The sequence below is a fragment of the Notamacropus eugenii genome, chromosome 3 (assembly GCF_028372415.1).
Source record: "Notamacropus eugenii isolate mMacEug1 chromosome 3, mMacEug1.pri_v2, whole genome shotgun sequence".
Lineage (NCBI taxonomy): Eukaryota > Metazoa > Chordata > Mammalia > Diprotodontia > Macropodidae > Notamacropus > Notamacropus eugenii.
Genome location: NC_092874.1, coordinates 372,316,976 through 372,344,259, shown reverse-complemented (window position 1 = coordinate 372,344,259; position 27,284 = coordinate 372,316,976). Strand labels below are relative to the sequence as shown.

General features: G+C 37.5%; 2 long non-coding RNA genes across 2 annotated transcripts in view; one reads left to right on the top strand and one right to left on the bottom strand.

The window, feature by feature from the left end:
* The window catches only part of LOC140497001 (uncharacterized), a 74,673-nt gene that overhangs the window by 21,544 nt on the left and 25,845 nt on the right, over positions 1–27,284 (bottom strand). The gene's annotated exons all lie outside the window — the stretch shown is intronic.
* On the top strand, positions 877–24,011 carry LOC140531684 (uncharacterized). Its single transcript, XR_011976400.1, has 5 exons — positions 877–920; positions 2,182–2,349; positions 2,661–2,761; positions 9,257–9,442; positions 23,907–24,011. It is a non-coding gene; the product is annotated as an uncharacterized lncRNA (long non-coding RNA).

Genomic DNA, 27,284 nt, shown 5'->3' with positions numbered 1-27,284 from the left:
ATGATTTAGCTCAGTAGACTGAAGTGAGGAAAGTAAATAGCTAAAAAATGTGAAGGTTTAAAATGATTATTTGTTGTTGTTTTAACCAGAGATCAGAGTTAGAGCTTGAAGGAAATTTAGAGACCATCAGAATCAACTTTATTTTACCGAAGAGAAACCTTAGACCCAGAAAGGTTAAGGGATTTACTCAATGTCAGGCAGATAATGGCAGAGATAAGATTTGAGTGCCTGTCCTCCAACTTCAAAATTGGTGCTCTTTCCATTGTGCCATGTTTGCTATCATGCTAGCAACTATGGCAATGTGGGAGGGAGGAGAACCTGGACCTCATCAGGAAAAAGACTCTGGGATGCTATGTTGGGTTTGGGGTAGACATAGGTCTCACAATATCTTCTATGAATGTGAAGGATGTTATAGGCATCCCCCGTAAAGGGCATAGTGCCAGTCCCTTCAGTTGAAAGCAGTCGTATTGGGGAAAGAGATGACCCACCTCTGGAGAGGTAGAAGGATACAGAAAGGGGCATGTGGCAGTTGTACGCATGAAATGTGACCCAAAGGATAATAAGCACCTCAGAGTGGCTGCCAAGGGCCAGTTGAGGGAGCTGGGATGGTTGGATTATGTAGCAAGGCTGGTGGACTAAAGAACCATAAAGTAAAGTAAGCATACCCCCTCTAGATGTTGGCACCCCAGGTTAAAGTTTTGAATGTTCCATTCTAGTTTTAACTAACTTACATGACAGTTAAGACAAACAAGTCAAATAGCTCAAGTCAAGAGAGTCAAATTGTTGTTGGAGGGTATTAACACAGCCTTAAAAAAGATTTTGCTCCATTCTAAGGGTCTGAAATGGAACAGTTCTTAACATTTTTATTGTTTTGACAGACATCAATAGGCTGTCCAACAGATGTCAACTGTCCAAATGAGGTAAACGATATTTGCAGATTTACTAATCCTCTAGTTGCTTCAAACGTTGGTTTTTATAATCCCATGTCACAAGCCTATGTTTTCAGTGTTCATGATTAAGTTATTAGGTTATTCCTATGGTCATCATTTTGATATCCGCCACATAATGATGCTCCTAATATTTCTCTCATAGTGCCATTGTGAGGAAAACAAAGCGCTATGCAAAAGGGAGCTTTTTGAGTGTGATTCATCATTTTAACCTGAAGTATAACTACAAACCTGGGATACTGGAGAATTTTGTGTCAGGCAGGAGACAGGGGGCAGGGGTGGAGTGGGAAGAGGAAACCGGGAAAATGAGACAGTAGATAATGGACTTAGGTCACCAATGCTATCAAAGACCCAAACCAGATTCAGAAACAGTTCCTTAGTTTGAGCAGGTCCTACAAAAATCAAGCATCTTTGTCCTCAACCTTGCCAAAGTGTCTTCCTTCTAGTCTTGATTGGGAAATACATAAACTAGCAAAAAATTATACTTCTTTCATGGTTTCTGAGAATTTGCAAAAGTTTGTGTAATCTTTTGTTAGAGCAAGTTTTAGAAATGGCTTATTTAGATCATAAATCTTTATTGGAAGTTAGAAATAAATGAATTGGGTTATAACCCTGGAGGAAATTATGGATTATCTAGTTAAGTATATTCATTGTACAAAAAAAAGAGGGGCACAGAAGACCCAGAAAGGTTGTCACTTGCTCCCTTTCATAAATCTATTTAGTTGTAAGGTCAATATTCAGGATTACAGCTTTAGAGTAGTAACAGACCTGAGAGGTCACCTATTCCAACATCCTCATTTTAGAATTGAGGAAACTAAGTCCCGAGGTGAAGCAACTTTTCTATGTCACACAGCTAGATAGTGGCAGAGCTAAGATCCAAACTCAGATCCTCTCAATCCAAATTTAGCACTTTCCACTAAACCAAGCTGCCTTTTGAGCCTAACTCTCCAGATCTCTTTCCATTACAGTTTGCTCCCTTGCAAAATGTAAGGATGTATCTTTCCTCAAAAACTATCTAAAAGGCAGGTGGAATGAGCTGTCGTATGATATTTCCCTATCAGTCTTTGAATCTACCATGTTATAATCTTTTATCAAGGGCAAGGGATATTCCAACATCTACAGTAACAATAGTAAGATCCTTCTGGAATCAGAACAGCTTGTGGGAGACAGGACTAACACACCAAAAATTCTAACTAGCGTAATTCTAACTATTCATTTGTTTGTCTTCCATCAGACTCCTTTGTTTCCTCATTTTGGACAGTTTGTCACCAGTTCTGGAAGGTCCTACTAAGACAGAAAGACTTGGAGTAAAGGCAGGGGTATGCTGAAGCCAGTGATTCTCAAGCACTGGCTGTTAAAATTTTTCGAATATTCATACCTCAGAAGTCAGCAAGCACTACAAGTAAGGATTTGATTTATTGTTTTGGTGACCATATAGAATTAAGAAAAGTGGTGAAAATGTTAATCATGCAGATTAAATTTAAAAGTCCATCATTTATGCTTTTTTTCTTTTGATGAGCTGGTTGTTATATATTTACCCATGCACCCCTTGAAAAGACAGACTACTTTCTTCAGACCACCAGCTTAGGTTGGTTCACAGACACTCATCATCAGTGGTTTAGCCACTCATCGCTCATTACTTATTGTTGATTAGTTACTTACAGATGTGATAGCTTACTAAATTAGAGGTTCTTAATCTATTTTTTGGGAAAGGAAGCCTGAACACCTTTGGAAGTCTGGGGAAGCCTATGGACACCTTCTCAGAACAACGTTTGCTGCCTACATTCCTCACTGAAGGAAATGCTCAATTTTGGGTAAAATAAATACATTTCTTAAAAATTAAATTTCATTGAAAATAAACCTAAATCAATAGATCCCCTAGAATAGGTGCCCTAGAATAGATCCATGGACACCAGTTTAAGAATCACTGAACTAAATCAACTACAAAAACCCAAAGGGGAAGTGAACTGCATCAGTGGAGAAAATTTTTTTTCAATGCCTACAAAAACACAGATTCCTGAAGAATTTAGTGTTATATTTTGGACATATGATTTGATGTAGATATATAATGAGGGTTTACTCTTTAATGAGGATTTTAGGCTCCATATGCATTTTTAAGGCAATTAGGGGGCAGAGTAAATAGACTTTTGGGCTTGAAATTAGAAACTGCCTCAGATGCTTAATATTATTATGATTCTGGGCAATTCACTTTAATTTTTCCCAGCCTCAGTTTTCTAATCTGGAAGGTAGCTAGTTGGTAGAGTGTCAGAAAAGTCTGAGTTTGGATCTAGTCTTTTCTAGATGTTTTCTAGATGTGACTCTGGGTAAACCAGCTAACCTCTGCCTCAGTTTCCTCATTTATAAAATGGTGGTAGTAATAACACCTACCTTACAGAGTTGTTGTGAGGATGAAATTAGATCATCTGTAAAGCACCTAACACAATGCATAGCACATAGTAGAGGACAGAATTACTAGTTGTCGTTGTTGTAATTATTAAAATGGGAATGTTGATAGTTTTAGATAAGTGTTTTTTTATCAATTTAAGAAAAAATCCATTTATACCAATATTTTCAAGTGTTTTAAATAAAAATGAGTGCAACCAGGGTGCGGAGGAGGAGGAACTTGAGGCCACATATGGCCTTCTAGGTCCTTGAGTGTGACCTTTTGACTGACTCCAAGTTTTACAGAATAGATCCTTTTATTAAGGGGATTTGTTCTGCACAGGTTAGATTCAGTCAAAAGGCTGCACTTGAGGACTCAGAGGGCCACATGTGGCCTGGAGGTTGCAGGTTCCCCACCCCTGATAGTGTTTTGTCAAAAGCTTTTTCTGTATCTATTGTTATAATCCTATGACTTTTTTACTTTAATTACTGACATAATTATATTAATAGTTTTCCTTATATTAAAACATCCCTGCATTCCTAGTATAAATCCCACTTGATTATAATATATAATCTTTGTGATATATTATTGTCATCTTTTAGTTAGTATTATATTTGGCAATCTTTAGGGCAGGGGAGGAGGAAATTAAAAAAGGGGAAAAATTTACATGATACTTTTATTATATTTTTTTAAAGGAATAGCAAATTATACCTAATAGATTTGCAGTTTCAAAGTATAAGTATCTTATTATACTGTGGTATGGAACTGAGTGTCTTATTCCATAAATTCAAATAAAATGAATAAAATATTTTTAAAAATTAAAAAAGACAAAGGGGAAAATGGGAATACTAATAACAAGGCTACTGTGAGATAAAATGCAGCAATCTATACTGAGCGCTAAATAATTATAAATAAAACTATTATTATTATTTATACATCACATTTCATGATTTCACTGCTCAAGAACTCTTTTCACCTTGTCTGGGTTTTCTCTTTATATTTTCATTGTGAATAGTTAAGACAAGACATTAGGAGTCTTTTTTTCACTCCCAAAGTCCATGACCAAGATGACTTTATTAATCCTGAATGGCTCTTTGCATTTGTGTTTTTGTGAATAAATACCAGATAATGGCAATTAATTCTATGTGTTTCCTGAAATGGTTTTCTTTTTTATATATTGGGTGTCACAATAGCCTTAGTGAAGTTTTAAACTACTAATGCTTAAAGTAAGCCTTTTGTCATTAAATTAAGCTATTAAATTAAAATAATCCATTAAAATAAGTGCTTTAAGCTATTAAAGCTCTGAACTGCTCTAAGACTTTGGGGATTCTTTATATCCATGTTTTTATTATTGTTCAGTCAATTAGTCGTGTTCAACACTTCATGACCCAGGGAAACATGGTACACAAATGCTGTCCATGGGGTTTCTTGCCAAAGATATGGGAGTGGTTTGCCATTTCCTTCTCAGTTGGATTAAGGCAAACAGAGGTTAAGTGAATTGCCCAGGGTCACACAGCTAGTAAATGTCAAAGGCTGCATCTAAACTGAGGTCTTCTTTACTCTGAGCCCAGATCTCTATCTGCTCTATCCACTGATACCACTAGCTACCAGGGACAAATAATAAGTCAGCTCTCATAATGGATTTAGAAGCAGCTAGATAGCACAGAGGATAGAGTGCTGGGCATGAAATTAGGAACATCTGAATTCAGATCCTGTCTCTGACTCTTAACTAGCTGTGTGACCCAGGTGAAGTCATTTAAGTGCTGCCTGTCTTAGTTTCCTCATCTTTAACATGGGTATAAAAATGGTACCTACTTTTTAGGGTTACTACGAGAGTTAAATGAGACAATATTTTGAAGCACTTTGCAAACCTTAAAGTTCTCTATAAGTGTCAGTTACTATGCACTTCCAAATTAGGGAATGCTTCTGGTAAATCGATACATTGTAACTCAGAGATTGTATTATATATTTGCCACCCCAGAGAGGCAAGGAGCCAGCAAAACTCCCAAGTGGAGAATGGGTCAGAACACCGTTAAAATGTAATTGGGAAATGATTAACAAAAGAAATGAAAATGCAATTTAGTGTAATGTGAACTTGTGGTTTTCTAAGTTAGAATGGTGCCTGCAGACATCTGTTTCTATTTGGGTTTCACAACACTGTAATGTAGACTACTTCTTCATGAGCCTACAAGGAATGTTATTATGGGCAATGCTCAGATTGTTTGAAGAGACCATCCTCGAGCCCAGAGCCAAGAGGAGAAAGCAATGGTGCTCTCCCCAAAATGGCAATGGAACGTTACTGATGTGAAATGTTGCATATGCTAGAAGACACAGACATGTTGTTGGTTGAGTTCTGCCTAGAAATGGTATTAAGGGAAGTGGATACATATGGGAAAGTTATTGTGGTGTAAAAAGGCATAATAAATAGTGGAAAATATGGGTTATCAGTGTGTGTGTGTGTGTGTGTGTGTGTGTATGTGTAACATGTGTATTTGCATGCACACACATCGCCTTCTGATGTTTGAGAATTTCATTTTTAATTCCAACAGAGAGATGAGAATGAGAAAATTAACATGAAAAATAGAGCTGGAGGTTAACTGAATTAATGCATCTATTTGAAAGCATCAGTGAATTACTGGGAGATGAAAATTATTTAACAGAGAACCTCAGCTCATAACAGATAATCATCAAAATTCTTTCAAAGGCCTAAAGTCAACATCTAAATGAATTATGCATTATGCTACATGAGAGACTCTTTTGATGTTAGTTTCAGATGTATTTTATAGACTTTTCTATTGAATTTTAGTGTTACTTCATTTAAAAAACATTTTATCATGACATCTAAACCTCATATATTAATAATACAGTCAGATACCGATTACTGTGAATAAATAGCAATTATTTCTATTTTGGCCAGAAATTCTCAGGGTCTTTCCCTCCCAGATTGATTTTTTTTGACTAGGTAAAAGAGGCCATTCTTTGTCTCATTTCTCACCTAGCCTTAATCACTGAATGGCCATTGCCTCAGTCAAACTGAGACCCAGGAAAGACCTTAGCTTAAAAAAGGTCAAGGTCTCCCACTGCATCCAGGGCCATCTAGTCATTTCACCACTGGACCCAGATGACTCCAGAGGAGAAAGTGAGGCTGGTGACTTTGCACAGCCCTCCCTCACTTCAATTCAATTCACTTGCATGTCATGGCATCATCTTGCTGATGCCATGGTCCTCTTCAAGAACGAAGAACAGACAACAATGTTGTTGCAAATAATGAATCCCCTGAAGTGGCAGCATGTATTCAAATCTGTACTATTTGAAGTTTATGTTTATATGAAATATGGCAATTGGTTCCGCCTTAGTAGAAATATGCATGCAAATTTGAATAATTCTACCACTTCAGGGAATTACTTATTTATTCTAAACTTTGAGGCAGCATGGTACAATGGAAAGACCACTGGCTATGGAATCAGAGGAACTGGGTTCGGATACCATCACTAATCTTATTACCTGCATGCTTGGGCAAGTCACCTGAGCCTCACCATCCTCATCAGAAAAATGAGAGGAACTAGAAGATCTCTGAGATTCCTTAAGACTCTAGATCTGTGACTCTGTGAAAACAGTATCATTACTTCTGTTTTACAGATGAGGAAACTAAGATGAAAATGTAGTAATATAAAAAAAAGTTGGACTTTGCCTTAGACTAGAGTCACGGAAACAAGGAACAAGGAAAATAATATACACAACAATTAAAATAATGTAAATTAAAAGAACATGAAAAACCAAAGTGAACATTGTATGATTATAATTAACAATATTGGTTCTAGCAAAAAAAAAGGAGGAAATGTACCTCTTTGTTTTCATAAATGAAGTTGGAGACAATAGCTCAAAATATTATAGGCACTATCCAAAGGAATCACTGTATTGCTCAGCTTACCTTACCTGTTTTTTTCCTTTAAAACATAATCATGATATTAAAACATAAGATACCAGCAAAAACTGCCAACCCTCCTGTGATGATACATATCTGAATTTGGGGGCACTCAAATTTTACGAGATCATTCTTCAATTTATTTTTATTCTTCAGTCCAACTTCTACATGTCAAAATAAATGGGAGGACAAACAGTGAGGCTGACTTCTGGAACTAGATAGAAGCTTGGTTTTTATTTACATTTTTCTTTGTGGATGATATTATCTGTAATTGTTCTTTCCTGTGTCAGATTTGCAAATGACATCTCACCTTTCCTGGCACAGTTTCTGAGGCTTTTCATTATTATGTCGTTGTTCAGTCATTTCAATTGTGTCTGAATCTTTATAACCCCATTTGGGGTTTTCTTTGCAAAGATATTGAGTTTTTGCTATTTTCTTCCCCAGCTCATTTTACAGATAAGGAAATTGAGACTGTTAAGTAACTTTCCCAGAATCACACAGCTTGTAAGTGTCTGAGACTACACTTGAACTCAGGAGTCTTCTATGGCATCTAGATGGTGCAGTGGAAGGAGCTCTGGGCTTGGAATCAGAAAGATTCAGCTTCATAAGTTCATACCTAGCCTAAGACACTTACTAACTATGTGAACCTGGGCAAGTTTTACCCCATTTGTCTGTCTTCTCATCTGTAAAATGGTCTGGAGAAGAAAATGGCAAAAGCACTCCAGGGTCTCCAGTGACTACTTTCACATACTTTAAGATTTATAGAATATTTTCTTCACCATAAATCCACATTTTACAAATGAGATAATTCAATTCACAGAGGTTAAATAATATGACTATGGTAGAATGTCATCCTAAGTATCAGACTAGGAGGTGAACCCAGGTCTCTGAACCCTGTATTCAGCTCTCTTTCCACTGCATTATCCAGACTGATCCTAGCTTATCCTTTAATCAGAATTTTTGAAGCATGGAATCTGAGAAATCTTGTCTTTCACCAGATCTTCCTGAGAAACAACTCAGTTGGTATCAAACTGAACAAGGAAAAGGTGGGCATTTTTTAGGGTTATCACACAGCTCAATCAATAGCCAAATTGTTAAATTGTACCAAATGAAGTAGCTCCTGAAGTCAGGGAAACAAAGCACCATTTACTCTGATTTTTATAGAAAGTTTTATTTAGAAAATTATGCAGAAATGTCAAAAAAGAACAAAACACTTCTTGGGTGTAGGGGGGATGCATTAACACCTCTTAATGAAAATGGAAGCAGAAACCCCCAAGAAGAGGTGCAAGCCCCTGGTATACAACCTGGTAGCTTTCTATTTTAAATTAGTACTGCTGCTAATTGGATACTAAGTTTTGCTGTCTCTGTGTTGCTGAAGAATATTTGCAAGTGCTGTCAGAAGCCCTTAAATTTAGAGACCCTGGACAGATCCCCAGTTGTTTCCACTCTAGTTCTAGTTCTATTTGCATTATTAAAAGTAATAGTTTTCTATATAACGTATACTTAAACCAAATTTAAAAATTCACAGTAGTCTTCCTATTGTATAATTAAAATATAAAGTTTAAAATTAAATACATGTTTTAAAGAACCCGTAATGTCATTTCCAAGAGATCAGAACTTTATAACTTTTGAGAACTTTTAAATGCTATGTAATATTAACTACTATTATCATTAATATTGTTATTACTCTAATTTGGCACAGGATACTTAGGTGACTCAGTGAATACAGCGTCAGACCTGCAGTCAGGAAGACTCATCTCACTGAGTTCAAATCTGGCCTCAGATACTTATGGGCTGACCAAGTGACTTCATCCCATTGGCTCAGTTTCCTCATCTGTAAAAAGAACTGGAGAAGGAAATGGCAAACCATTCCAGTATCTTTGCCAAAAAAACAAACAAGCAAAAGAGGTCACAATGATTTGGAAACAATTGGACAACAGCAGTCAAAATTCTGTACACATTTTAATTTCACTGTATTATAAATATTTGATCTTATTTCAGAAGTTTGTGAACCACAAGGCACACCTCCCAGCACTCAACTTCCTCAAGATTCACTGAAAAGGAATGATATAAAAGTGATGACACCTACAAGCACTCTTTTTGATATCCCATTGCCAGGAGCTATTCCCCAGGAAACGCAAGCCCATCTTTCCAGTGTGGATAAAATTGATGAGGAACACGGAAAAGGTAAGCTAGCACTCTTGCTTAGTGGGATTTTAAAATAATGCTAAATGTATATGAAGAGTTGCACTTAATGCTTATCAATCATTTAGACTATTCATTTTGTTGTTTTTTTAACTAAGTAATCATTTTCTTTTCTAAAACTACAGTCACACATTTTTTTTTCTTCCCAAGAATGATCTGAGTTTGATTTCTTTTTCTCAAACCCTATAGTCAATAGCTGAGAAGCAATTCTATTCCTTCTTCTTGTTTTTGTCGTTCATCCTTTGTTTTGGAAGAGGACCAATGACATCATGAGGGTGATAGTTTGACTTGCATATCAATTGGATTTAAGTGAGTCAGAGTTGGGCAAAGTATTCCACAGTCTGGACTGCGGAATATCAATCAACCAATTACCAATGAAATGATTAATTATAAATTAGTTACCAGGTCTACAGGAAAATGCATTCTATGCCATGAAAGTTGGTGTATGTAGTGGATAGAATCAGTAAGGCAGAGCCAGATTCAAATCCTGCCACAGATAACTGCTGTGTGACTATGGCTGAATTTCTTAATGTTTCTGAGACTCAGTCAATTGTATCTAAGTTATAGATGGGTTGTGGGGACCACCTGTCTGGTTGTCTTGTCACAGATTTGCATTGTAAATATCAATGTATCTCCTAGTTGTAAGATGGGCACAAGCACCTCTACCCATAGTGATTATCCTGCATTAAAAGATAGAAGAAACATTAGACACTGTCCTTTTGATTTGGTGCTATCTTTTAGTGAAAGTTATGTTGCTTTGTGGATGCAGGGCATGTTTAAGAGTAACAGCTTTCAGAAGAAAGAGCACCAGAAATGCTGTCAAAATATCTGGGATCAGACCTAGATCTATTCCTTGCAACATCTTTGAACTGGGGAAAACCCCTACCCTCTGGAAAATCCTTAGTTTCCTCTTGTGCAAAATTAGATATTTTTTTCCAGTTGATTTCTAGATTCTAAGACTTGTTTCAAACAGGGGATTCAAAAATTACCAAGATAAGATCATTCATTAACTTACCTTTAACTATATACCTGCCACCTCCCTTTTAAAGACCAACCTAAAGTATACTTAGGTTGGGTTTACAAAATGGTAAACAAATTTTTTTTGGCAAACACTTGGAAGGGAACACAAGAGTTTCTTCACTATAAGATAGGATGCTGCTCCATTCTTTCCAATAAATGCTTCATTTGAAAAACAAACAAAAACATTGCACCTGACTAGTTTCCTCTTTCATACCTGGGGCAGTTAGGTGGCACAGTAAATTGAGTGCTGGGCCTGAAGTCAGGAAGACTCATCTTTGCGAGTTCAAATCTGGCCCCAGACACTTACTGGCTGTGTGATATTGGGCAAGTGACTTAAATCTATTTGCCTCTGTTTCCTCATCTATAAAGTGAGATGGAGAAGAAAATGGCAAACCACTTCAGTATCTTTGCCAAGAAATTTCTAAAAGGAGCATGAAGAGTCTGAAATGGCTGAACAACAAATTGAAGCAAATGTGTCCATTTAAATGTTTTCCTATTGTTCAGATAAACCCAATGGTCAGATATATAGTCACTATATCTAATTAAATATTTAGCTGTGTTCTAAATGATTTTTTTTAATTAGAAAGGAGATATAGGTGTAGTTCCTTTAATAAAGAAGTTCTTTTATGTGTTTATTTTAAAGAAGTCTGCCAGAGGCCAGGAGTAAATATTGATAGAAAGAATTGGATTGGATTGTTCTCTCCTCCACTCAAAGGAATGTAAAATTTTTGATGGCCAGGTTGTTTTTTTCTTAGCATTCCCAATGCCTCCCACATAGTAAATGTTTAACATATGCTTGTTGAATTTATTTAAATTGAACTGTGTTACTCAGAGATAGAAGAGGAAGTTGTGGGCATCTTGTACAGTGAGTCATTGAAGAAGAGATAACTCCATCTGGATAGATTTGGAGTCAAAGGACCTGAGTTCAAATACCAACTGTTCCACTTTCTACCTGTGTGTTCTTGGACAAGTCATTTACCTTCTTTGCGGCACAGTTTCCTCATCTATTACAAGAGGGAACTGGACTAGATGAGTGGTCTCCAAAATAGGGGCTGTGGTTTTGATCCCAAAGGGTGTGTAACCAGCTAATAAAAGGATGGGAAGATAAGTGGTATCTTTTTTTCCTCCCACAGTCAATCGTGTGCATGTCTCCAATGCAACTACTCTACCTTTTTTCTCCATCTCATCCCTCTACTTGTGCCTTGCAGAGGTTCTTTAGGAAGATTATAACGGAAACCTGCTAGGGTTGGAAGCTCAATTCCATGTGGACAGTCTTGGGCGGGTAAAGGTGGGAACTTCTAAATCTTAGAGTTCTCACGAGACCCCCCAGGAAACGGCTGGGAATCGAGGTGAACCGAGCTATCTCGTGTATTTCCGCCTCTTCCCGTGAGAGACGTGATGGGAGAGAGCTCTCCCCACCCTCGAGATTGTCCCGGATCTGGGCACACTATTGTTATCTAACAGCACGGTATTCAGATGCAAACTATGCTGCTGAAGAGTTTAAGTAGGATCAGGAAAGCCTGAAAGCTCTCTTGGGCAGAGGGGCGCAGAGCGGACAGGACAACAAGGCTCCGCTTTTCCTCTCTCTTCTCTCCCCTCCCCCTCTCTCCCCGCTTATACTTCTACTTCCAATCTCTTATTGTAAGATCTTTGCCTCCTTGGGAGATTCTTCGCTCCCTCCTAAGGAAGTATTCCCCTGCACTTGTAACTAGACCCTGAAATAAAGCTCAACCCTTGTTCGACTCTGGAACGTCCTTTCTCTCATACGAGCATCCAGTCTGGCCAACCGAAGACCTCGAGAGGTGAGGTAAGCAGACTCGGGTAGCCCACAGGCCTCTAGGCCTGGCAGAAACCCACCCAGGCACCAGGAGTAACTGCAAAGGCAAAACTCCTCGTGATTTATTTCCTAGATTCCATGCATCCTGTCCTCCCTCACCATAACACCAACTCTGGACTTTGGTATATTGTTAGGTCATGAGAGAAGGAAAATCCAGGCTTGAAAGAAGGTGACCATGCATGAGGGGTCATTCAGAGAAAACCAGCTTTTCCTCAGCGTGAGAAGTATTCGCTCAATCAATCAACCAACAAGCATTTATTAATCCCCTGTGGTTTGCTTTGCATTCTGCTAGGTGCTAGAAATACAATGACAAGAAAATGAAGGGAAAATTTTTAGGATGAAGAAGCGGTAGTTAATAATAGAAAGGGCATCCCAGAGGACAACGATATTAGGAATGAGCTAATTAGGGTGAGATTAAGGATAGAGGGAGCAAGAAAGGGAGGTTTTCACCATGTAAATAGCAACTCTGAATCACAGGAATGAGGAAAGAAGAACCCAGGAGCTTCCTAACCACAGTAAAAAGTAAAGTGTTTCTTGACTGGGTGTTCAGCTGACTAGAGTAAGGCACAGAATGTTAGGTCATAGTGCAGTGAAAAGAATATCAAGTATAGAAGCAAAGGACCGAGTTCAAATTTGAGTTTTATCACTTACTACCACTGTTACCTTGGACAAATCTCTAAACCTGTCTGGACCTCAGTTTTCTCATCTATAAAATGAAGAGGTTCCATTAGATGGCCTTTAAAGTGCCTTCTTGCCCTGGATCTACCATCCTATGATCCTACAATGATGACAGTTGTTAAACTATCTAGTGGGGTGTCATAGGGTCTAGAGCTCAAAAGGACTTTAGAATCTCTATCCCTTCTCCTCCATACTTCTCCCTTTCTATGGCTAAGACAACCACATTTCTCTCCATCACCATCCTAATACCAGAAGAATAATCTTAGCCAGTGGAGTTGTACTAACCTCCTCCACAGTTACAAGGATGAAGTGAAGGAGAAGGGAGAGAGAAAGGGAAAGGGAGGACCCAGGTAGTACCAAGATTCTAGAGCTGCCTTCCCAGAAGTTGGATTCCTGAGGGAGGGGAGCTAATGATACAAAGGAAGATACCAGAGAAGCCCCACAGTGCAGACCCCAATGAGGAAACATCACTCTGCCTCTTCCTTAAATTCACTACCCTATGTCATCCTGCTCTGCCTATAATGATAGCAGAAATATGGAGGCAACCAGATGGGAATTTTGGCTGGTTCTGTGTAGATGAAAAGCTTACACTCTCCTTCTGTTTCTATCCTGCTTCTTAAGAGTAAAGAGTAAAATTTTGCAGCTCCCTGGGGAAAGTTCTTTGGGACTTCTGATGAAATAGCTTAACCAAGCAGAAAACATAAACATTCTCTCATGACTTCCAGTTATGGTCCTCTGGGCTATATCTAATCCAACAAATTAAATAATTCTGCTATCCTCCCTACTGCTGGACACACCTGATCTCCTCTTATGTATTATTCATTCTTCAAACCTGCCCCCACACGGTATCTAGGCACTCTTGTTGCTATTGTGGGAGAATTCAGAGGGATGTTCTGACTTGAGATAAGATAGGTGAAGCACTGGGCGGATCCACCCAGTTCCTAGGTCACAAAAATAATCAGTATTGGCTCTTGAAGCAAAAGAACTGGGTCCAAATCCCACCTTTGCTCTTTGACCTTGTAATCTTGGGGAAGTAGCTTTATGTCACTGGGTCTATTTCCCTACCTATAAAGTGAAAAGGAGAGACCAGATGATCTCTGAGGTCCCTACCTGATGTAAATCTGTTTCCAACAATAATGCTACTGTTTATATAATATTTCAAAATTTGTAAAGCCCACTTTATGTACATTATCTCATTTGGGCCTCATAACCCTGTGAGGAAGTTAAGAGACTCTAACAAAATGATATCCATTTTGTAAATGAAAAAAAAAAATTGAGGCTATGAGAAATTACATAATTTGGATAGTGATAAATGGTCCTGAGTACTGGAAGCGACTACACATCAGAAGATATATATGTCCTTAAACCACACCTAGTCTCTGAGGTTCTGTGGCAAGCCTCTTGATTCCTGAAAGGAACTCAACCAGTTCTGCTACAATTGTGCTGAATTGTAATACAGATATTACTCAATACACCACCTTTCTTGTTTCACCATGTCCATTAGCCCAGGGGGCAGTAAGCAATGGTGAGAAATATCTACAATTCTGTTGCAGGCACTTGTACTTCCTGGTGGCAAACTGGAAGACTTTATTAAAAAAAAATCTGTACAGGAAACATTTATGTACGGACATCTTAAAAGATTTGAATTCAGGGTAGAATCAGGTGGCACATTTCGTCCGCAACTATAAGGATAACTGTGTTTTTCCAACAAGAATAAATCCTAGACATTATATACAGCTAGGTCCCAAGTGAGAATAATGAATCCCACAAAGAGGTGCATTATTTGACTTGCTATTCAAATAATATTGTTATTTGAATAACTATTCAAAGTTATAACTATATATTAAATATTGTCATTGGCTCCAGCCCACTGGAAATATGCAACATGAATCTGAACATTGTGAACCTTCGTAAGTTTCTAATATTATCGCTAATCAGGATCTAGCTGCCATTAAAGTCCACTCAAAACCATGGTTAGGGAAGTACTGCCAATGTTTATAAAAGTCCCTGTGGTTTTTATAAAGATCATTTGGTATGTTGGTACTGGTCATAGACTTTTTATAAATAAGCTATCTCATGACTAGGTAGCACTACAATAATATCACCAAATTCAAGTTTAATTCACTATTTTCCCAGGCTGTCCAGCTAATAGAATTCCAAGTTGACCCTGTAAAGTATCTCTACAGCTTTTGGAATGAAAACCCACTGTCAGGAATACAATATCAGAGAAATTCCCTCTTCTTTGGCGGGTAGGTGGTACAGTAGATACAGTTCCGAGAACGGAGTCTGGGAAGACCTAAGTTTGATTCATTTCTGGGACTATGTGATCTTGGGCCAAGTACTAAATCTCTCTCAGCCTCAGTTTGATCATCTGTAAAGTGGCAGTATCACAGGGTTATTGTGAGTCTGAAGTGAGGAAATGTATGTAAAAATTCTTTATAAACACTAAAGTGATAAAGAAGGGATACCTATTTTGTTGTTCTTTGTGTTTGTGTTATGGTGCAGCTGTGTCATCCATGTCCAACTTTTTGTGACCCCATAGACCATACTGTTCATGGACTTTTCTTGGCAAAGATAGTGGAGTCATTTCCCATTTTCTTCTCCAATGGATTAAGGCAGAAGTTAACTGACTTGCCCCCCTGTCACACTGCTAGTAAATACCTGAGACTCGATTTGAATTCGACTCTTCCTAACTCTAGGCTTAGCACTGTATCTCTTGAGGTTGCTGGGGTCTCTCCTAGGCAAATAGGGTTAAAGTGACTTGCCCAAGGTCACACAGCTAATGTCTGAGACCGAATTTGAGCTCAGGTCTTCCTGACTCCAAGGCTAGTGCTCTATCCATATCTAGCTGCCGCTCTTGATGTTTGTGGGACATATCATATCCCATGGTAAAGGCTGAGTTCATCATGGTTCCAGATTTTGGCCTCATACATCGGGAAAGGTTTTTTTGATTTTTTTGTTTTAATTAAATGAGATAACATATGTAAAACATTTTGCAAGTTTTAAATTGCTATATAAATGCTACTTATTACCATCATTAGAAAAATCATGAAAAACAATGTCCTTTGGGCAAGGTAGAGGTAGGCATCCTTAAAGTATAGCAAATTTTTATGACCCATTAAGATTTTGACTGAAGCTGTTTCTCTTTCCAAATTATATCCCCAGGTATCTAGGAAACCCTTGTGGTTGAAGAGTACTCATTGCATCAATGTATGATTTCAACTCTTCTGTAGGTCTTTTGGCAGTCTAATGAAGCCTGTGGACCCACTTTGAGAATAACATTTTAAATAAATAAAATAAAAGTAAAAAATTACAAAAGAAATAAACTATACAGAAATATAGCTTTTTTAAATTTCACAAACTACCTCCTTTCTACCTATAGACCTTTTGAAATTCCAAAGATCCCGTGTTAAGAACCTCTACTCTCTTCCAAAGTCAAGTAGCAGGAATGTTACCCAACCAGGAAAGTCACTGCCTCCTCACTCTTTAAAATCCTCTGTTCTTAATCAACATTCTCCCAGGAGACAACCCTGATGCATGTCTCTACAATGAACTTTCAGGGTGGGGATATTGAAGCAAAGGAAACATTATAAACTCTCTTCTTAATGGAAAGATGGCCCTCTCCTGCTTAGATTCCCACATATATAATATTTCTCTTTTCAGTAAATGTCGTTCATGTTAAATTAGTCCCAAGAACTCCAGAATCAATTGTCAACTTCTTGAAAATCCAATTTAGTGACAGTAGGACCTTCATTTTTCCTGGTTAAAGCCAGTATAACTCATCCACCATTTGTACTCCTGCTGGACCCATCACAAGCTCCAAGAAGGTTGCCTAGCATTTGTGGAAAACCAACTCTTCAAATCTATAATGTAATCCATACTGGAGCAAATAAGTGCTTTACAAACTAAGGGCATGTGTTCATGCTTACTCTGGGGAAGAGGAGGAAGAGAATATGGACAAAGGCAAAACAACATTTCATCCAGCTAAGCTGTGACTTATTGATTCAGTAGATCTATCAGGACTTCAGGAATAAAGTATTGAAAAGTTGCAACTGCATTAACCATGCCCAAAGGCATGATTAGGTACTGACAGTGACAAAATCACGTCTGAAAGACTGTCTTCTATTCTTTTCTGACCTGGTTCTCAGGAGATTAAAAGGCCCTCTCAGATTTGGTTTGGTCTAACTCCAATTGTCTATAAACTTTGCAAAAATCTCTGAAAAATAATATAGTAGCAAATGGTAATTGCATTCAACCCCTGACAGTTAATGCAAAGGCCTGGAATGTCATAATACTCATCCACCATTTTGTCTTTCAAATTGTGCTTTTTCTCCAGGAGCAAAGGGAGGAATTAGGAGAGGTTATTGTAAAAGTGTTGTCTCAGAAGAAAGGCAAATTCAATTATGTTTTCATAACCGCCATAACTCTTCATTCATACATTTCTTAAAGTGTGCCTAATGCTGGTTCCTCCCAAATTAAAATCACTTCTATCTAGCTAACTCATTGGTATGAGTATTCAAGTATCTTTGTACTGACCATATTAACTTTTGAAAGGGCAGGAAGGTAGCCTCAATTTCCTAAAATGTGAAATAATGGTAATAATAGCGCTTACCTCACAGGATCGTTGTGAGGATCAAAGGAGATATTTGTAAAGGGCTTAGCACAGCTGTCAAACTGATCTTCCTAAAGCATAGATGCAGCCATGCCATCCCTTATTCTTATCACGTCCGAGGTCAATTTCACATTGCTGAATTGTGGAGAATGTGAAGGGGGATAATATGAAACATGAACCAAGACATGGTCAGAATGGATTCAGGAAGATTGCTTTGGTAGCCATGTACAAGGGAATGTATAGAGTGAGGGGACCAATAGGAGGCTATTGCAATAGTTAACTAAGAGATAATGAGGACTTAAACTAAGGTGGAGGTCATGTAAATGGAAAGAAACACAGATATAAGAAACATCGTATGGTTAGAATTGGTTTATTGACTGATCAGAATGTGTGAGTCAGAAGGAAGAGTCAGAGATGACTCTGAGGTTACAAACCTGATAACTAGAAGGAACTGGTGGAGTCTACTTAGGGGACATGGTTGTTAGGTTTAGAACAACTATGGTTTATGGTCTAGAACAAGGATGAGCTTGACCTTTTGTCCAAAGCATGTACTCCTTTAGAATTTCCATCGGGGCTGTTCTGCCAAAACAAAAACAGAACTTCTTTGCCTGCCCAGACCCTAAGCTGGTGGTTGTCTATCACTCTTGACCAGGGCCCCTGCAACAGAACACTGCTTCTTGTAAAGTTGAACGTTGCCGTTCTCCGGGTCAGACAAGTAGTAAGAGAAAGAGTTAGGAATTCCAACTAGGTCCGCTGACTCCAAATGAAGCATTATTTGTACTTCATCCTGCTTTGTCTCTACTAAGTTGATCAAGAATGCTATAGCAGAAGCACAGACTATGGCAAATCTCAACACGCCTACCCCTTAAGGCACTGCAGTTCCCAGCTACAATCTCTAGCTTCAAGGAACCAATTTTTTCTTCTTGTCATACTAGTTTCATATAGTCTTTATAGTGAGGATCCCCTATCACCGGCGAAAAAACTCAAGTGTAGCATCACCAGAAGTAATGTACTTACAAACTCCCTGATTAATCATTGTGTAAATAAGAAGAAAAAAAATAACCCTTTATCTAGCACTTATTATAGCCTAGACACTATGGGAAGTACCTGATAGCTATCTCATTTGATCCTCACAATAACCATAGAGGGTAGGTGTTATTATAATCCTGATTTTATAGATGAGGAAACTGAGGTCAAAAAAAAGAGGTAAAGTAGCTTGATTAGGGTCATTCAGCTGGTAAGAGCCTGAGTCTGGATTTGAACTCAAATCTTCCTGATTCCAGGCCTGTCCCACTACACATACATAAATGCATACATTCATGTGTCTGTATATGTGAACATGTACATATGCACACTAAAAAAGATACATGTATACACATATGTATGACATACATACATACGACATTCATGTGCATGTAGATGTCTTTGTAGATCTATGTATATATTCAGTACAGATCTTCTTGACTCCAGGCCCAGCTCTTCATGTACTATACCAACAAGCAGACATGGAAGGAGTAGGAAAGCACCATGTAATAGAGGTCTAGAAACCCAAAGGATACCCTCATTGACTTCTAGAAATATTTTAAGACACATTTATAGTAGCCTTCTGTAATATGCTTTGTAATATGCCTTTATTATAGCATAATTTAGGAGTTAGTTTATTGCCGTAACTAGAGCCTGACTTTGTTAGTTATTTCCTTTTTCAGCTCTTCTATCACCTTAGCATTTTCCTTGTCTATTTCAATTCTTCATATATTTCCAAATTACACAGTTATTCTATTTGATTGACTGTAACAGAGTCAGGAGAGAAATATTTAGAGGTACATATTTTTTTTCCTGCCAAAAGTGAAGGAGAGGATTTCTTTGTAAACTGTCAATAGAAATCATTTATGATCCCTTTTGTGGCACCCTTTATATTTAGGGTATCTTTTATGATACCTTTCATTCAATTTATTGAGTAGTTCACGCCTCCAAAGATAGAACTGCCCAGTTATAGACAGAGAAAAATCATCTATTCCTAAAAGAAGTTCAGGATGTTTGCTAGCACTTAGATTCAATAGCTAACTTATGTAATAGCTAACTTATTTCAAAGTTTGACAACAATATCCTGACTATATTCAGATACTTTCTTAGCCCAGGAGCAGAGCTTTGCATGGGTCAGGAGGCTCACATTTTTCATACTGCCAGCTGGAAAATGGAAATGTAAAAACCTGAGAGGTTGCCAACAAAATCGAGGGCAGCTTGCATTAGTGTTAGTTCCTGCTGTCTAAATGCAACCCTGGGCATGTTTGGAATAATGGTGAGAAATTATAGTTTAAAGCAGCACTCCCTTCTACTTCATCCTCTAGAAAGTGGTTTTTTTTTTTTCTATTTCACATTCTGCTACTGTTCTGTGGTTGGACTTAAGTATTTATCAGTCTGTCTGCTAGCCTCATCAAGGTAAGAAACACATAATATGAGTTAGAGGAGCATTTTTGTTGGTACTATATAATTTAGAACTCATTTCATCATCACTCAAGGGAGGAAGATGGGAGACTAGAGGGCCATGAAGATCTTTTCATTTCTTAAATGAGACAATATATGGAAAGGACTGAATTACCCCTGAATGTGCTCAATTTTGAGGTTCCACCAAGTGCATGAGTCTTGGAACATAATTATGCTTGTATATTTTTTTTAGTTCTTTTTTCAATTTTCTCTACATATGAAATCATGTGAAATATTTTTATGTTAGTAATTTCATTAAAAAATCAAGAAAAATTAAGTTAGAAAATTTTACTTCAATTTGTCTTCAGAGTTCATCAGTTCTTTGGAAACGGATAACACTTTTTCAGCATGACTTCTTTGGAATTGTCTTGGATTATTGTATTGATCAGAGTAACCAAGTCTTTCATAGTTGACCATCATTGCTACTACGGTACAGAATCATGTCCCAGTCCGTCTCACTTCAATTTGCCTCTGTTTATATAGGTATTGCCATGTTTGTTTGTTCTTTTTTTTCTGAAATCACTCACCTCATCATTTCTTATAGTTCTCCATCACAATCATGTGCCACCGCTTGTTCAACCATTCCCCAACTGATGAGCCTACCCTCAATTTCCAATTCTTTGCCATCACATAAAAAGCTGCCATAAATATTTTTGTACATGTAGATCATTTTCTTTTTCCTTTGCTCTTTTTGGGAATACGAACCTAATAGTGGTACTGCCAGGTCAAAAGGTATAGAGTTTTATAGCTCTTTGGGCATAATTCCAAATTGCTCTCCAGAATGATTGGACCAGTTCACAATTCCGCCAACAGTTTATTAGTCTACCTATTTTCCCTCATGCCATCTAAGATTTCTCTTTTCTGATATGTGTGGGGTGGTACCTCAAAGTTGTTTTAATTTGCATCTCTCTCATCAATAGTGATTTAGAGCACTCTTCCACATGGCTATAGATAGTATGGATTTCTTCTTCTGAAAACTCCCTATTTATATCCTCTGACAATTTATCAATTGGAGAATAGCTCTTACTTTTTTTTTACTCAATTCTCTACATATTTGAGAAAAGAGGTCTTTAATTTACTCTTAAAATGGTAAGATATTATTTTATTGTCTATGGTACCTTTTAGCAAAATGTAATTTCCCTGATTATCTTATTTAATTAGATCTATTTTTGCTTTTTTTTCTGACATCATGATTGCTATCCCTGCCCTTTTTTACCTCACCTGAAGCATCATAGGTTGTGCTCCAGTCCTTTGTTTTAAAAATGTGTGTATGTCTTTCTGTCTCAAGTGTATCTCCTACAAACAATGCATTGCTGTACTCTGGTTTCTATTCCATTCTGCTCTCTGCTTCCATTTTATGGATGAGCACATCCCATTCACATTCATTTATGATTACTAAATTTGTTTTTCCCTTCAACTTATTTTCTTCTGTTTATCCTTCTCTCTCTCTTTTTATCTTGTCCCTCCTCAAAAGTCTGTTTGACCACTGCCTTTCATAATATTTCCTCCCTTTTATCACCTTCCCCAATAATTCTTATCCAAATCTTCCATTTACCCAAGTCTAATTTTAAGTAATCATTTTCTTCAGTGTTGTACTTCTTTTTCCATTTGGTCAATTCTGATTTTTAAGGAGTTCTGTTCTTCAGAGAATTTTTGTGCCTCTTTTACCATTAGGTCAATTCTGGTTTTTAAAGTATTATTTTCTTCAGCTATTTTTGTGCCTTTTATAAAGTTATTAATTCTCTTTTATTAATTTTCTTGCATCACTCTCATTTCTTTCCTTGTTGTTTCCTCCATCACTCTTATTTCTTTTATCAACTCTTCTAGGAATTCTGGTTGGGTTTGGGTCCAATTAGCATTTTTCTTTGAGGTTTTGCTTACAGATGTTTTCACATTATTGTCTTTATCCAAAATTTATATCTTGGTCTTCCCCTTACACCAGAGTAGTTTTTTATGGTCAAATTCTTTTTTGTTTTCTCATTTTTCCCAGCCTATTTCTAGACTTTGAATATTATATTGAAGTTGAGTTCTGCTCACCTGGGAGTGAGGAGGCACTGTGCCAAGCTTTAGACTTTTTCATGCTGCTATTTTCAGAGCTAGTTCTGGGACTCTACAAATTTTTGGTGTTCTCAAAGTGGTATGATCTGAGGAGAGATATGGTCCATTTTTTTTTTTATTCTGTATTCTGGCCTTTACCCTGCTCCCCTGCAGCTTCATATTTTACTGCTCCTGTTGACCCTTGAACTGTGATTAGGGCCTCTACTCTCTTACAGACATAAGCACTAGTGCTCCTCTCTTCCTTGAAACTATTACCAGGTCCCCTGCTCTCCAGAAGCTGCCTTATCTAATGCTTTTCTATACCTTGAAAATAGTGGCTTACTCCCTTGTGACAGACCACAAATGTCCTTCTCCACCCTGAAACTGAGAGCAGAAATTGTGACCCATAACTGCATATGGGCAATGGAGGTGCCAGTCTGTGCCAGCTGGACCCAATGCCAGCACAGGGTCCCCTGTAATCTGTTTCTGACAAGTCATCCAACACTCTTGCCATCTTTGGGCTGAGAGCTCCCAAAGCTACTGTTGCTGCCATCACTGCTACAACAGCCACCTCCAAGGCCAACAGCTGCTGCTGCTGATATGTTCTGGGTGTTACAGACCTTTCATTCCAACTTCCTAAGTTGTCTTAGTCTGGGAGGAAAAAATATCTCACTGACTTTGTGTTGGCTCTGCAGCTCCAAAATTTGATTTAAGGAGTTATTTTGAAGTTCTTTAGAAGGGAGTGTAGGAAGAATTCCGTTGGGTGAGTGGTGACCTCTAACTCATCATCTTGTCTTCATCTGTTCATTATATCTTTACTAACATCACCAAAGGATATAGGGAACTTAGCAGTCAAGGATACATGTGGAGAATTGGACACAGCTTCATTTGGATTTGGCTGCTCATGCCTCCCTTCTTCCTCCACAAAGTCAAGCATTTAGTTTTAAAAACAGCAGCCAGCACAAATGTTAAGTGTCTCACCACATCTAGAGAGCAATGATTCCCTCTCCACAAGTTGATTTTATGTCTTAAAAGTTGAATACCATCTCAGCCTGGGGGTGAGAAAGGTCACTCAGGGCTATTCTCAAAAATCTTCTTTGTGGGTTAGAGCTGTTATATCCCTAGACTTCTCCCAGCCTTATTTTACAGCCATCTTTGTTCCTGCTTTCCTAGAATTAAATATCTTTCTTTATATATAGTGAAATTTCCATAGCACTTAGAGAATTTCCTTACTCTAGTGAGAGCATAAGTATATGACTGAGATTGAGGAGAGAGAAGTGTCACAGCTACACCTGGCCAAATCCCAGGCCAAGGCTTTTATAAACTTTGAAGTTTTCTACAAATGTCAATTTCTTTTGTTCTTTTTATGATTATCTCCACCTATCATTACAGTGATGTAAGGAATACTGATGATGACTCTCTAACTTAGAGACCTTAGAGAGTTGCCTGGGACATTGAGAGGTTAAGTGACTTACCCATGATCACGCGGCTGGGGTGTGTCAGAGGCAAAACTTGAACTCAGGTCCTCCTGAAGGTTTCTTCTTCCATATTATTATGATAGTGTGTCTCAGTGAACAGCTCACTGAACACAGAGACACAGGGCTTTGATTTTGAATCCCAATTCTATTTCTTTCTACTTATATAATACTGAGCATGTTGTTAAGCCTCTGCAGGTCTTAGTCTTCATTTGTAAAGTCAAGGAGTTCAACCCAAAGATCTTCAAGTTCTGGATCTGTAATTCTCTTGTTATTATTTTGTTTTGTTTGCATCCTTTGAAGGTGAAGAAGAAGAGCGGGTACCCTGGATGGACAGATTTGGCATCAGAAAGAGGATATTTTCTTTCAAATGGATTTTTGGATGGAAAAGAAACAACATAGCTGTGGAAAAAGGTATTTCAACATATATGGTGGCAGATATTCTTGATGTGTTGTAGAACAGGTTTGGAAAATGTTCCCACAACCTGAGTCAATATCACTACAGAAGTTTCCTATCCAACTATCTTAATGAAGATAACACAATGAAGCACCTGTTGCAATCTCTTGGATGAAGGTAGACCTACATACAAATCCTACCTATGTAGAATATAATAACTGTGTGACCATGGGCAAGTCAATTCATCAATTTAAATCTCAATTTTCTTTTCTGCAAAATAGAAATGATAACACTTGCAGTATCTATCTCACAACGCTGTTGTGTGGCTCAAAAAAGATATTCCATTAAAATGTTTTGCACACTACAGAGCCTTATATAAGTATCAGTTATTATAATTATACTTTTAAATGCAGAGAATTTTTTTAAAACAATCATTATATTATGTCAAATAAATATACTATACAGTAAGAAAGAAGAAATTTGATACTCCTAAGTGCCCCAGAAGTATTAAGTGTCTAGAATACAATAATTCTTAGCAATCCACTTCAATGAAGATAAAAATGAATAAATCAAAAAGGGAAAGTGCTTTATTTGGTATTATTTTTTCCAGAACATTTGCCTTCCCTAATTATGTTTTGATTAGACTAATATAAAAATGAATCTGTATTCGCTGAACATATATTGTCCAGCTTCTACTGAAGGGAAGCTATGAACCCATCATGTATCAAGATATACTGGGGACAAATTACATATGGAAAATTAAGAGTTAACTCTTTCAAAAACTACTCATGAGATTATGCTTATGGCCATAGGTCTGACTATATGAGAAACATTTTTCTACAAGTGGCAGAATCCACCTTGAATATCATTTTGAATAGGAAAGAGAAAAGAACCAGGAAGATATCAGTCCAAATCCTGTCCCTGACAAATCCTAATTCTGAGTTATAGGCCCATCTCTCAGTCTCCTAGGCAAGTCTAGAGCTGATCTGCATCACTAAAAGGAGTTTTCTTATCCAGGAGGACACTTTGCCAATGAAACCACATGGTTGGTCTCTTTCCCTATCCCTACATTCTCTGAATAGCAGCACTGCCACAAGGTGCAGCTATCATAGCTGTCAGTATAATCCCCAAATAGAAGATAATTAGCCTTCAGATATCATGCCTAGTCAATTCAACCCTAATACAATAACGTGGGTATCACATTTAGCATTAAAGATTTCTAGGCCTAGAAGAAACTTGAATTATATTAAAAAGAGCTAAGGTAGGTCAAGTGGACAACGTTTTGTAACTTTGCACATCCAGTGCTATTGTCTGGTAGAATCCAAGAATGTCCAACATTAAAAATTCAGAATAGATCTATGTGTGTATATATCCATATCTACTTGTCTTTATACATATATGTGTACATAAATACACATACATATATACACAGTGATTTTTATATTTCTTCTAAGATCTTTGCCAAAATCACTGTTGTAATCAAGATTCTTTGGATATTTAAGACAAAATCAACTCATAGAAAAATTAACTGATAACTTATTCTATGAAGTTGTATATTCAGATCACCTGAGTAAAACTTAATGGGGAGGAGAAATTGTCTGAGAGTGGATTGGAGTCTTCTGACCACAATTTATCAAGTCCTCTCACATTCCCTTACAGCAATGGTCTCAATCTGGTGTTCGTAAACTTTAAAATATTTTAGTAACTTTTACAATGTAATTTATTTCCTTTGTAATCATATATATTTTATTTTATGCATTTAAAAGCATTATTGTGAGAAGGAATCCACAGACTTTACCCAGCTGTCAAAGGGATGCATGACAAGAATGGTTAAAGACTCCTTCCTTAGAGTTAAGGAAACAAAAAAAGAGAATTAATTCAGAAAAATGGCAAAGGAAGTGGGGGGAGAGTAGGAGATTCAATTTTTAACAAATAGAACAATGACTATATTCCAGGTTTTTGACCTTTTAACTTAAAATAAAAGTCAATAAGTCATATCTACAAGCATGTATTAAGGACCAGGACTATGTGCCAGATAATGTGTTAAGCATTGAGAATGCAAAGAAAAGCAAAACAGATCCTTTTCCTAAGGATTTTTACAATCTAAAGTTGGAGAAAAAAATGCAAACAAATATGCACTAACAAGATATAGGCATAAAAAATGGAGATAATCTTAGAGGGAAGACATCAAAAATGTTGTGAAAGACCATTACATTTCCAGAAACATAAATCTTGCAGCTTAATTTTATGTAAATTATAGAATGACAGTATTATGAAATGAGAATGTTGGTGTCTACATCTTCATTCTTTCAGGATGAAAGTTAACTCAAGTCCAGTAACTTGTGGTCGGCAGGCAGAATTCATGCTTACTTTTTTGAGAAAATGCAAACAATAAACATGTGCCAGAGAGAGACAGAGAGAGAGATGGAGGAAAAATGGGGGGGGGAGATAGAAAGAGAAGGGGCGGGGGAAACACAGGGAATGAGACAAAGAAAGAGAGATGATGATGATGATGATGATGATGACGATGATGATGATGATTATCCAGGAGATATATGAAAGGTGGTTCAGTGATGCTACAAAAATTGAAAGAAATAAAATGAATACGCAGGATGACATAAAAGTTTCCAAAGCAAAGCAATATTTAGATTATCTATGGAACATTTGGGAGAAGTCTTAGAATAGAATGTCACATGAATTGTGATGGATGTATTGTGATCTGCTTTGATTCACATTGACAGAATCAGCAGATATATTCAAGCAAAGGGTTAAAAAAAAGCCTAGGCGGGGGAGGAGCCAAGATGGAGGAGTAGAAAGACACACATATGCTAGCTCTGAACCCACAGCCCATAAAATATCTGTAAAGAAGAACTCCCAACAAATTCAGGAGCAGCAGAAGCCACAGAACAATGGAAGAGAGGAGATTTCTGTTCCAGAGAGACCTGAAAACCTGATGCAAAAAGGTCCATAGTGCACCAGACCCGGAGCAGAGCCTATCCCTGCCTTGGCCGCACGGCACCAAGAGGAGCAGATCTGAGCAGGCTTCAGGGACAGAAGGGAAATATAGTTAGTCTTACACAACATGACTATTATGGAAGTCATTTGCAAAACTACACAGATATGTACTATATTGAATTGCTTACCTTCCAAAGGGGATGGGTGGGGAGGGAGGGATGAGGAGAAGTTGGAACTCAAAGTATTAGGAACAGCTGTTGAGTACTGTTCTTGCTACTAGGAAATAAGAAATACAGGTAAAGGGGTATAGAAAGTTATCTTGCCCTACA